Source organism: Paramisgurnus dabryanus, chromosome 9 (assembly GCF_030506205.2).
Source record: "Paramisgurnus dabryanus chromosome 9, PD_genome_1.1, whole genome shotgun sequence".
In the NCBI taxonomy this organism is placed as follows: domain Eukaryota; kingdom Metazoa; phylum Chordata; class Actinopteri; order Cypriniformes; family Cobitidae; genus Paramisgurnus; species Paramisgurnus dabryanus.
This window is the reverse complement of record NC_133345.1, coordinates 10,535,532-10,548,938: the sequence shown is the minus strand read 5'-3', so window position 1 is coordinate 10,548,938 and position 13,407 is coordinate 10,535,532. Positions and strand designations below refer to the sequence as shown.

The following is a 13,407-nucleotide window of genomic DNA, read 5'->3' as shown; positions in this document are numbered from 1 at the left end:
CCGACCAATACCGTCACAGCATCCAGCAGTGGAAAGGGCCACTACGACCAACAATAAAGCTACACAGTCCATTAGTCAGATGATATCCCCATCTATTCAATGCTTACAAATCCTTTTAAAGAGTACTGCTGCGTCACCAATTAGCCATTTATAAGGAATATGCTGTTTTTTGTTATGGGAAATTATATATGTTAAGCAAAAGAGTATGCAAGTTCTGGGAAATACTAATGCGCATGGATGCGAACATACAGTAGTTGTATAAATGACTATTGTGATAGTTTACCAGTCTCCAGAAAAACGTGATTATGCGATCACATGATTCAACGCATAATCAGCCAAAGTACGCATATATATTTATTCAAATACGCCGCACTTTCGCATCATAAATTGCAGATTTCCGTGCACAAAATATGCAGGGTTTGCATGATTTTAAAATTCCCATATCACATATATCTTAGCAAAAAGTTAAAAAAATTTGCATTTACCTCACACAAGCGCAGCCATGTCCCCTGTTGCCATGAGAACGTTATGAAGTGCCGTGATTATGTGGCATGAACATCATTGAAAAGCTGCAAAAGCTGCAAAAAAAAATTCCGCAAGTTCCCGCAATTTCCGCAAGTTCCCGCAATTTTTTCGCAACAATCACAAAAAAACTCTGCATTTTTCCTGGAAGGACTGGTTTACAAGCACACACATCAAAATACAATTCAGCTTTTTGTCTCTCATTATGCTTATTTGATGTTTACTATATAACTAAATTCACTATTACCATTAATTTAGTGTTGCATCACTTCTCCCTATGGCAACTTCTCCCAATGGCAAATAATATCAGCTGATAGGTGGGGTTTTGGCTAGATGGGATACAACTAAAGAGCTCATTATAGTTGTGCGTACGTCCTACGTGTCAGTTTTAAATATACTTCTGCGTCGTCCGTGTTGACGTGCAAACACACATGGAGACCGCTGGTATGCAATATCCACGCGTGTAACCACTGTAGCAGCGCGACCGTCAAAGAAGAAGCATCTTGGCAAGTTTAACTCCACAAACAAAGAAGGAACAGCAACTTGTTGTGTATGTTTTGAGAAGACCAGCAGTGATGAAAGTAAATAAACATTGACTTTCGTTACAGTTTCAGCTAAATCACTCCTCAACTTGGCCCATCTTTGTTCTCACCATCGCAAACTGAAAAACCTATGACGCAATTTTTTTACCTGACGGGAGGGGTTCTAGTGGACCAATCACAGGCTTTGCGGTCCGCGTAGAACTGATGTGCAGTTAAAAATTCAGTGTGGTGCGGGTAGAGGCCAAGAATAACCTACGACTATAAATTAGACTTAATGTCTAAATCTCACGAGAAGTTGAGTTTAGGGTTAGGTTTGGGGTAGTATTAGCATATTAAAATATTAGACAAACTATTTTTAATTTTGAATACTATTTAATATGGATAGTGTACGAATTGTGAATGTAGAGTATTGGATGTAGTCTTACTTGTGTCGGTTTTTTGCATATTAAATTGTTTGCATCTTTCGAACATTTATTGGTGTGCCCAGATGCTGATATTCTAGTAGCGTCGCAAAGGAAATCCAGGACAGTATATAATTTCCATCTCAAACTTAAATTAGTAAAGCAGTTTCTCAATTTCAAAGCCTAAGTCCAATTTTGCTGCTCTGCGGAAAATATGTGTTGTAAAGTGATGCTTCAGCAACTTAATTGCACAGAGGTGTTGGGGTAAGTTTACGGACCCGTCGAAAGACCGTGACATATTACACCAAGTTTAGCTAATCTTCGAAATATGGAAAGTGCGTGTAGCTTTCTGATTATTCCCCACCCCCCGTTTGAATTTTATTATCATCACAGCTATCATTTCCATGGAGGTGTGTAGAACAGAGGTAAGGTGTTTTCGCTATACTGTAAATATATAAATAAATATAAGTTTACCAGGGACAGGAATGAAATATGGCATTCCCATTTCAATGCAAATGAAGGAGAGAATGAATGCTGCTTTGGATTTTCAGAGCTACATTATAATGAGAGCGTCGCACCAATGTTTCTCCGAACTCAACACTTTCCTATAGGCTGAGGAAATCAGTGTTCAGGGCAGTGCACTCCTCACAAATGAAACTGTCTGTCAGCATGAATCCTTCTCCACAAAATGAAGGTGTCTTTCTCCTATTTTAGATGAGTTCAAAGAAACATTTGGGATGTATATTTAAAGGAGCACTTCACCCAAAAATTCATTTATTTACCCTTTTGTGAATTTAGTGTGAAGGAGAACAACGCAGTTTTGGAGGTGCGTTTTTTCTCCACAATTTAAAAATGCATTTGTTATTTTTCTTTCTGTTTCTTTCTTTCTTTCTGCTGTATTATCGCTAAACCAACTTGCTTCTATTTAGATTCTTCACGTTTGCAATTTACCTCACTCATTTCCGAATGGAGATTGGTGAGGAGCCGTGTGGGTTCTGGGAAATTGTCCAGGTGTGAAAATATTGTGCATGTTCATTTGTATGATAGATTACAGGAGGGTTCTGTAGAGACGCAAAAGGGAAGCTGGAGTGAGTTTTTCAGAAAGAGCTCATTGAGGTTGGTTTGTGTGAACCCTTTTGTAAAACTGTGACTGGGTTTTGTACCATTGCAACAATCGTTCTTACTTAAATTTCATTTGTTCAGAAATTCTCTTTGTCATACCTGCGAATGTGCAGCCTGAGCTTAAAGGGAGGTGAGTTTGCCAAAAGCGTTTTTTTTTTTGTGATTTTATGCGATTTAATGGCCTATATAAATGTCAGTTTTGTGAGATTAAGCAATAAATAGAAAATTGGCAGAATTATTTTGATTTGAATGATAAAGATGTTCAGATATTTGGTTACTATAAAATGAGCTGGTTATCGGTTCTTCACAAAAATATAATTGTGTTGCACAAAAATATAATTTTCATCAGTGGTAATAACAATGACATTGAGTCACTTCTTTACACCTGTATATCAGCAAAAATATGCATAGCTGTCAATGGGGTCATACACTTTCAAAAAGTACACCTTGGTACCTAAAGAGCTTATTTTAGTACCTCAGAGGTAAATATTGTGTACACTCTAAAAATGTCTGGGTTATTTTTGATCCAGAATGGGTAAATATTGGACACAACACACTGCTGGGTTAAAAATGACCCAGTGTTTGGTTTTTGTTATTTAACCATGGATTATAATAACCCAACAGTTGGGTTAAAACAACCCAGCATTGGGTCAGTTTTAACCCAGCGTGTGTTCTGTCCAATACCCATTATGGGTAAAAAAAAACACAGCCATTTTTAGAGTGTACCAACCCAGATAGCAGACAGCTCCAGGCCAGATCCGCACCAGATCTGTTGCGAAGTCAGCAGCTCCGGTTCGGGTGTGGATCCGGCCCAGAGTCATTTACTCTGTGTCTGTACTTGTACCCAAATGATACATATTGTGCTATAGGGCAGTACCCTGTCAATTGGTCCTATGAAATTTCAAGTCACTTTTCTATGCCAATCTTTACATTTACATGTTATGCATTTGGCATATACTTGTATCCCAACATATCCTCCAACCCATACGACTGCTTTGGTCGTTTGTCAATTTCACCAAATACAACCAATAGATGCATTTGGTAAATTAGCACATCTACTGGCAGCAGGTGAAACTTAATATATTAGGGTATAAAATTATATTTTGGGGTATCATTTTGCTATGATGACATGTACTGGGATAAGATTTTCAATTTAAACCACCAGGATTAATTGTATTTTATTACACACTACACTATTCAGCCATTTAGGGCAAATAACATACCCATTTATTTATTAAATGATATAAACACAGCATACAAAACCAGTTACAACTTTTTAAAAATATACTTTAAATATTCCATGCGTACCGAGGTCAAACGATTAATTTATTTGAAGAAAAGATGTGACTGTACATTTACGTGCGTGTTGTGTTTTATATGGTTGAGAAGTGGTTGGGTTTAGGGTAAGGGTGAGGGTGGGGTTAGATGCTCCAAAATATCTTTAAAACCATAAATGTTTATGAAATTGTTTCTACATTTACAAATGTATAAAATTAAATGTGTCTAATCTGATGTATAAGGCAAAAACCTTAAAACATAACAACAAGTTGTATTTGTAACACAGTCTCACCCCATGTCGTCAATATTTGACGACACTTGACCATTCGTCAATATGTGACGCGGAGGGTATACCTTTCGCGTCATTTTTTGACGAACTGGGGACTTCAATACTATTACGTCCGTTGCATTCTCTTCTCCTATTTTCTTACCATTTTCGCGTCGGTTTAGGGTTAGATTATGCAAAATTAAACAGTGTACGCGAAATTAAACAGTGTACGCGAAATTAAACAGTTGTCACCTGGCGTTGGGGTTAGAAACAGTTGTCACCTGGCGTTGGGGTTAGAGTTAGGTTTGGGTAGGGATGTCATTATGTAAATCCAACCCTAAACCGACGCGAAATTGGTAAGAAAATAGGAGAGGAGAATGCAACGGACGTAATAGTATTGAAGTCCCCAGTTCGGCAAAAAATGACGCGAAAGGTATACCCTCCGCGTCACATATTGACGAATGGTCAAGTGTCGTCAAATATTGACGACATGGGGTGAGACTGGGTTGGTATAAGCTACTGCTGCTAGAGGACACTAATCCCTTAATAGGTCACTTATAATAAGGTGCTTATTTTGGAGGACAGTCTCCTGTTCCCTTCAGATGAAAACGCAATGATCTACCGGTTTACCAACAGGAACATAAGAATGCGTAACACCATCATCACAAAGGGTTAATGCCGGGTATCCAATGTTTTAGCTTCTAACTTCTTTGTGTATTTTAAATATATCATACAGCACATTGACTGACCCTGTTCTCTGACACCTTCCTTTATCTGCGTGTAACTCTTTGTTTAAGTCATGTTAAAGCATCACAGGAGAGACAGATATCTTTACGTACTTCAGGAAACCGTGTAGGAAAAATTCCCATCACCTCCTCGCTCTGATCTGGTCTCTCGGTACAAGTGAACAGAGGACCCGGACGCAAGTTGAGAATCTCTCAAGGCGCTACAGTTGACTTGAACACGGATGACGGGCCAAAAAAAAGTTACTGCCTCGTGCGTGCGATTCGCTCGATATTTATTCCTGCCTGCCATCGGATCAAGTCAAATCAAAATCAAAATGAGCAGCAGGGGTTTGACAGATGTAGAGGAGAGTTTTAGGGGAACTAAATGACTTCTAAAATGCGTCCTGTTTTATTTGTACAAACTGAAAGATCTCAACGGGATAGATGTTTATTTTGTAGTAAAAACCATGTGTTCCCATAGCTCCACTGGTAAATGTGCTGCTAGCAACTGCAAGATCATGGGTTCGAACCCCAGGCACACTGTATGAATTGCTTTGGATTGAAGCATTTGCCAAATGTTTAAATGTAAAATGTGTATTTGTATTCTCCAACATCACCAAAATAGTTGTTTTTTGAGATTGCCAGAAGTTAAACATGACATCTTAACTTAATGAGTGCTATAGTTAAAACTGAGAAAAGAAGTTAAGATGAAATCTTAACGTCTCATAACATCTGTGAGGCATCATTCATTTCATGAAAATTCATTCACTTTTTTTGCCACACAATACCAAGTTTCACAAAATGCATACGTTTTAACTATAAAACATCACATGCACCGTTTTTTTATGGGAAATCTTTTCTTTCTATTTATTAATCTCGACACACTGCCAGGTACACGGCTGATTGACTCTAATTATGTATCTAAACTAACCAACTTCATTCTCTAGCCAGCAATATTGGTTTTCCTCAAATCTTAAAGTTGCAGTGCCTTGTGTGTGACATAATTAAGTTCTGTCCAAGTTAATTCTCTGGCAGGTTTAATGACGCATTTAAAGCTATTCCTCTAGCAGCATTAACAGCAGGGGAAGCGGTCCACAGGGAATGAAGTGTGGAGCTGAGTGCATTAAAAGTTTGGACTTACCTGCTGTAATGGTTTAGGCATTCGTGATTGGATGAGATTGGAACATTGGTGCCTAATGAAATCTATCTAAACCATGCCCGTGCAACAGTCTTTTAAAGGTGTATCATTGTGATGGGGCGGGAATGGCGAGCCGGCGTGCTATATGGACTACCGTATATATATTGACTGACCGCACTTGATGTTTTATAATGAAAGAGAAAGAGAAATGCTCTGACTTTTAAGAACTCAATTTTAAAGTAGTTTAAGGGTCATGTAAAATGGATAAGGGGAATAGTTTCAATACCATTGTGGATGGTTCAAATAAATGACATTAAATAGGTTCACAATACAGGCAGATAGGAAAATGTACTAGAAATAATTTCGTGAAAAAGCACCATCAGCTGTATAAGAAATAAGCTCTGACAGTGTGATCAGGACCTGATGGGAAGCTAAGTGTCTTGTATTACACTGAATGGGTTGCCTGTACATTATCCTGCTTATTACACAGCTAGCCTATTTACCTAAATAAGGTAAGAAACATTAAATATCCATTTATTAATATTTGATTAGCTTATTTTAAACAAGACCTTCCGCATGGAAAACCTGTTTACTTTCGGTTTTAAGATAAGACAAGACGTTCAAACATCACAAACACACTATTTAGTTTAATCATTTGTAAATATAATGTCATATATGTTATTAAAGGTCCCGTTTTTGAAGCTTTAATTGTGTTTAAAGACGGTGCACAATATAACATGTGTTCATGTTGCCTGTGTGAAAAAACACAGTATTTGATTTATCTCTATACCGCTGTTTTACTGTCCTAAAAACAGGCTGATGTCTTTCTTGTTATGAAGTCCCTCTTTCAGAAATACATAAGTTCTGATTGTGTAGCTGGTTTAGCGTGTTGTGATTCGACAGCAGCTTAGCTTAGGCACACATTCATCCATACATGATCCTTCATCTAACCATCCTTGTATTAAGCATCAATGCATATAAATAGATTTTTTTGAAAGGTCTGCACAAAGACCAAAAATTATAAATGCCTGATATTATATTAATAGTTATCTGTTATCAAACTGAATGTCAGAATGGGAAAGAAAGGTGATTTAAGCAATTTTGAGAGTGGCATGGTTGTTGGTGCCAGACGGGCCGGTCTGAGTATTTCACAATCTGCTCAGTTACTGGGATTTTCACGCACAACCATTTCTAGGGTTTACAAAGAATGGTGTGAAAAGGGAAAAACATCCAGTATGCGGCAGTCCTGTGTGCGAAAATGCCTTGTTGATGCTAGAGGTCAGAGGAGAATGGGCCGACTGATTCAAGCTGATAGAAGAGCCACTTTGACTGAAATAACCACCCGTTACAACCGAGGTATGCAGCAAAGCATTTGTGAAGCCACAACACGCACAACCTTAAGGTGGATGGGCTACAACAGCAGAAGACCCCACCGGGTACCACTCATCTCCACTACAAATAGAAAAAGAGGCTACAATTTGCACAAGCTCACCAAAATTGGACAGTTGAAGACTGGAAAAATGTTGCATGGTCTGATGAGTCTCGATTTCTGTTGAGACATTCAGTCAGAATTTGGCGTAAACAGAATGAGAACGTGGATTCATCATGCCTTGTTACCACTGTGCAGGCTGCTGGTGTTGGTGGGTTTTCTTGGCACACTTTAGACCCCTTAGTGCCAATTGGGCATGGTTTAAATGCCATGCCCAACTCAGAAATCGAAAAAAAACATAAGATGAAGATATTTACTTTTATGCCTTCAAAACACTCTTTGTTCAATATATTAACCAAAAACCTTTCAAAACTTTTCACAAATTCACAGAAGTAAAAAAGACCAAATGTACAGATTGCTCGGCTTTGTGTAAATATGTAAAATGTTACAATTAACCCTGCGTTGATAAAGCTCAACGTTCAATGCCCAGTGATATATTTTCTTTAACAGAATTCGCTTTTCATTTTCCAGGCATTATTTATGCCCTAACAGCAATCTTACACACAAAGTAAAGTATATTTTTTTGTGTAATATTAAACAAAATCAAAATAATTTGCTGCATAAGAGTTACATTGTGTTATTAGTTTTGAGCGGTTGTTATCTGGGAAAAACAAACCTGCAAATGTTGCGACCGGACAGTCAGAATCAAGCATTCCAGCCAACCGTGTAAAAAGCGGAAATAGTGTTTATGACTAGTTTATGAACTTAAATACAGCACAGTGCTGCTATTTCAATTCCAGTGGTTTATGAGCCAATATAAAGCACGCAAATGGGTTACAACTGTTTACTCAATTTGGTCCTTAAACATTTAACAACATTCAAAACTGTTTCAGATTTCAGTCACAGATGTGGCAAAACATATTGTACAATAAGAAAAACGATTTACAGAAAGCTTTCGATGTGCACAAAACCTGTCATTTTACAGACGTCACCTGTGGTCGACAGTAGAGACAAATGTACATTTATTTTTATGTTGATGTGTTTCTTCTTTGTTATCCACTATTGTAGTTTCTGAATTGAAAGTGAGCATTGGTGCTAAAGTTTTTATTTTTGTTTGTGTTGCAGGGTTGTTGTGGCTGGGCAGTCTGAGGGCCATGCACAGATTTTACAGCATCATAATTCAGTCCGAGATTCAGCCTCATCCCATCCAGAAGCATTTCCCTGGTATTTGTCATACGGGATTTAAACTTGCGTGTTTTTTACGCATGGTTTGAATCCTTTTTATGTTTTGACATTTCACTCAAATTCTTTCTGTATGCGCAAGGGAAGCCATGTATACAGGAGAGTGAAACAAACAATGACTGATTTTGCATTACGTGAGTGACTTTATAAAAGTTCTGGCTGGTTGTACATTATCCTGAAAATCTACCATCCACTGTGATGACACTCTTTTATCGTTCACAATAGAGAGCAACAGTGGGCTTTTGGAAGTAAAAAATCCCATTCATTTTCTCCATAGAGAAATTCATTTTTAACGATAACACATAAACCTTTCAAGACAGACCCACCTTGAGCTTTAAGGTTGGTAAGTGATAATACATTCTTATGTAGAGGCCACAAGTCAGTTAAACATGAATTATTATTGGCTGACTTCATGAGGAAAAACTACATTACCCAGAATCCTTAACTCTTTCCCCGCCAGCGTTTTTTTTTAAGTTGCCAGACAGTGCCAGCATTTTTAATGATTTTTTTTTACAAAAGTTTAATTCCTTTCATAAAATGTTCTTCATAATCAAATATATAAACATACAATATATCAAATGAAAGAACAGGCACTCTGTTTAAAAAAAAGTTTCATCCTACCTTCATTTGTTTTTTATCACCTCTCAAATATGGGTAGGTTTTTTTCAAAAACACAAAATTTTGAGCAAAAAGCTGTGATAATTCCATTTTTGGAAAGGACTTTTTATAGAGATCAGATTCAGAGCGATCCTCAAAACTTACACGGACATACAGCTGTTTGCCCTAGGGCGATATTTCTGGGTTTATAAGTTGCTGAAGAGCGCCACCTGGTTAATAATAGTGGTATTACAGATTGCCGGAAATACTCATCATTGGCAGGCAAGCATTTTCTCTTAATTGACGAGTAAACTCATCAATGGTGGGGAAAGAGTTAATCAGATAATTTACTAAAGGGCCATTTGTGGATGTATTTGTGGACATTTTAATATTGGGCAAGAAACCTTAAATACATTTACATTGTATGCTGTCTTATTTTATTTGTATTTTTTTTAATGGTCTCAAGTTCAATTTTTTTTCCGCATACGCCAGGGTCCCCTTACACTGTACGCACACTGCCAGATTTTTGTAACCAGACATACCATGTACGGTTAGGTTGTGCATGTATGTACAGGAGAATGTAGTATGTTCCCAAGAGATGCATTGCATTTTGTCGCAATACGCATGCGTTGAACGTCTGTACAAATGTGTACGAGTCAAATAAACTATACTTTGCAAGGCTGTGAAGTTGACCGTGCGCTATTTTCACATACACGTAAAAAACTGTACCAATATGTACCTTTGACGAACTAATATGAACTCTTTAGATGCAAAAGTGTACTTGTTGAAAGGGTAGCACCCCTGTGAAAGCTAGAGACCATTTATAGGCCATTTTGTTTTTTGACAGTGTATTGTATACTTATAATTATTGGTCTTAAAGAAAAACACCACAGTTGTTCAATATTTTACTGTGTTCTTACCTCAACTTAGACAAATTAATACATACCTAAATTTTTTTCAATGCGTGCACTTTAATCTTTGTACAGCACGTTGTGAATGTGTTAGCATTTAGCCTAGCCCCATTCATTCCTTAGGATCCAAACAGGGATGAATTTAGAAGCCACCAAACACTTCCATGTTTTCCCTATTTAAAGGCTGTTGCATGAGTAGTTACATGAGTAAGTATGGCGGCACAAAATAAAACTTTTGTTTGGAGCCATAGGAATGAATGGGGCTAAGCTAAATGCTAACACATTTAAGAAGCGCTGTACAAAGATTAAAAGTGCATGCATTGAAAAAAGATAGGTATGTATTAATTCCTCTAAGTTGAGGTAAGGACATAGTAAAATATTGAAAAACGGTGGTGTTTTCCTTTAAGTCATATTCCTCAAATGTCAAATACTGTTTTGCTTTAAACCAAAGATTTTATGTTGTGCTTTCGCCGAGCTGCTGGTTTGTTTTTGATTTTAAATTCCAATATTAAAAACAGGAAGAATATTTTCAGAACCGAAGCTGGCCATAAAGTGGGCTGTCGCCGTTGCCCTCTAATGCAGTTTTAAAATTGGACTAAATGTAAATACGCAGACATGAAGGGCAGCCGAGACCAAACAGAACTTTCCATCACATCATTTCCTCATTTATATTCCTCCTGTCTCTCTGCGGCTTTTCTAAATAACATCAGAAGTGATAAACTCCGCTATTTTACCAACCTGTCCTCTTTCTTTCTTTTCTTCGAGTGTCTGATGTATATGGCATGAGCATGTAATTGTATGCAGAACGTGTTAAAGGGAAAATTCGTTTGAAGACCATTGGGTCTGACAAGCTCGGAGCTCCACCACTGTCACCGGCTCCCATCTACTCTGCATTAGGAGAAAAGCTCCATGCAACATCTCTGACCTAATAGAAAGTGAGTAGTTTAAGAAAGCAGCCGGCGAACAGCTCACCGTCAGCATCTCAGATGAGGAAGGCATCCTATTTCTCTCCTTCCCCCTCTCACTTTTTCTCGCCGCTTCCTCACGATCGCTCCATCCTGGCCTAATTAACGCCTGCCCATGAAGTAACTTGTAGCTGTCAGCGTCTGCCTGCTCCGCAAAAATCCAATAACTTCAGGGAGCAATTTAGATGGAACACCAGCTAAGCACCAGCAAACTACAAATGGTGCATGAGAACCGCCCAACTTACTGACCTGACAGCATTGTGCTGAGATCGGTTGTATTATTGCATGCAACTTATTGACTGCGAAGTGGAATGTATTGCAGACTGGGATGTTTTATCTTTAAACTGTTTTATTGTTGTTTGTTTTTATAGTTTCATCTGGTACTTTGAAAATAGGATGTATTTGAATTGGATATGTACCTTTTTTTGATGCTTGTCATTTATTAGGTTTAGAAATTAAAATGGTTTGCTTTATTGGTTGTTTGTTTTTTCTGTTGTCAAGCTTTTATGACTAACTGCTTATTATTGGTTTGTGTTTTGTCTTTGAACTTGAAGTTTAAAATTCGCAGTGGGCGAGTTCACCATCTGCAAGGTCCATTATTATTTTTATTTATTTATTTTTATTTTATTTTGCATTTTTCTAACTCAAACAGTTTATATTATTGCTAATTACATGATCAGCACTTTAAGAAAAAATTTCTTAGTTATGAGTTGAGAATAAAAAAAAATCTTTTACATGGTCAATGTCACAAATTTGATTATTCAGTAACTGACTTAGAAATTGTGCAGAATCATAAACATTTCTTTAATTTCAAAATATATCTTTAAATGTATTTTGTCATACTACTGTGTGTAACATTTTTATCAACTTTCCATGTTTAAATCAGGATAAATTTTACGTCCCAGATTTTTTTTATTTGGACTATGTTTGCCCTTTGTGACCACGTAAGACATTTTTTGACACTGCTGCCTGCTGGAAATTCAATGACAGATTAGTGGAAGCAGCTCTGAACAGCAGTTTATTTGACTCAACCTTTCTATAGTTTCCTTACCTATAAGCCATGGCAAATACCATAGGATTAAGGAGAAGGAAATGTCATCCTTAAAGTAGTACATCTCTATACAACTTTTGCTGTGCACGTTAAGCCTCGCTGCAAGGGACATCACCAGAAACAAGATACAGTTGGCCTATATACAACGTTGATTGGTCAAAGACAAAATGTTTCTATGTTCTTATTATTTGCTGTAATTTAACACATAGAAATGAATGACATTAAAACTTTTGACCAAACAGATGAAGGTGCTCAGCTCAAAAAACTTGAAGGTTTTATGTTTTTAAGGCTTCCCTTTAATTGCATTGGGGTGATGTCATGGCTTTTTTAAAGGCTGTCATACTTTAGTGTTGCAATTTTAGGAAAAGACTATATTACAATTATTTCAGCTTAAGGTAAGAATCATTTTTTAGTTGTGGGTGGTCAACAAATGGACATTGATATAAAGTTTATTTCCATTTATTGATATTTTCAGGTTAAGCACTGGTTGATTCACATTATAAAATTTCCTTTGGTGTGTAAGTGTGTATTAGTAAGTTAACGATATCCAAAAGATACAAACCCCAAAGTAAACGATGACGGGAGTTATCGTCTCCAACGTAAATCTCTTTTCTTGTACTACAACAAACACACGGATTGTAGGCAACCGTTTACTTCCTGGGATTGGTGATGTAGACCGACATTATCAGAATACCTCCCGCTTCGGACTCACAGCCTGTAAGTTAACTCCTGTTAGCAACCAAATCTTTCAAACATGGTAAGGAGCGTCACATTTCCTGCGGACGTCAGAGGTATTCAGGCCAATCACAACGTACAGATTAGCTGGCCAATTAGGGCACAGAGCTTTTCAAATCCGTTCTTTTCAGGTAGAGAGAATGTCGAAAATAATGTGTTTTTTAACCATAAACCACGTGATTGCATTGTTTTATACCAAATACACAAAACAGCTTGCTTTTTTAGCAATGAAATAGGTGCTCTTTAAATTTTTGAAAGAAAAGATGTTTTAAGAGGTTGTATGGTTGTATTTACTTACAAATATTCAATATAAGTTAAAAATTAGAAAGACTTATTATAATACAATGTTATAATTCAGTTTGGCATACATTAAACCTTCAATAAATGGGTTAGGAATTTCATTTTAAGATCAACCAAAAAAAGTGATAATAAGTCTGCCCTGTTCATCATAACACTTTGTAACATAACACCAATTTTCACT

At 37.1% G+C, this 13,407-nt stretch overlaps 1 protein-coding gene across 2 annotated transcripts in view; it reads left to right on the top strand.

Annotated features, from left to right (window-relative positions):
• Positions 1 to 9,945, top strand: part of cd276 (CD276 molecule) — a 108,709-nt gene extending 98,764 nt beyond the window's left edge. For both annotated transcript variants that reach the window (XM_065282948.1, XM_065282947.2), the window contains exon 8: positions 8,551 to 9,945. The gene's annotated coding sequence lies outside the window, so the exon portion shown is untranslated. The remainder of the gene's footprint in view (positions 1 to 8,550) is intronic.
• The last annotated feature ends 3,462 nt before the right edge of the window (positions 9,946 to 13,407 follow it).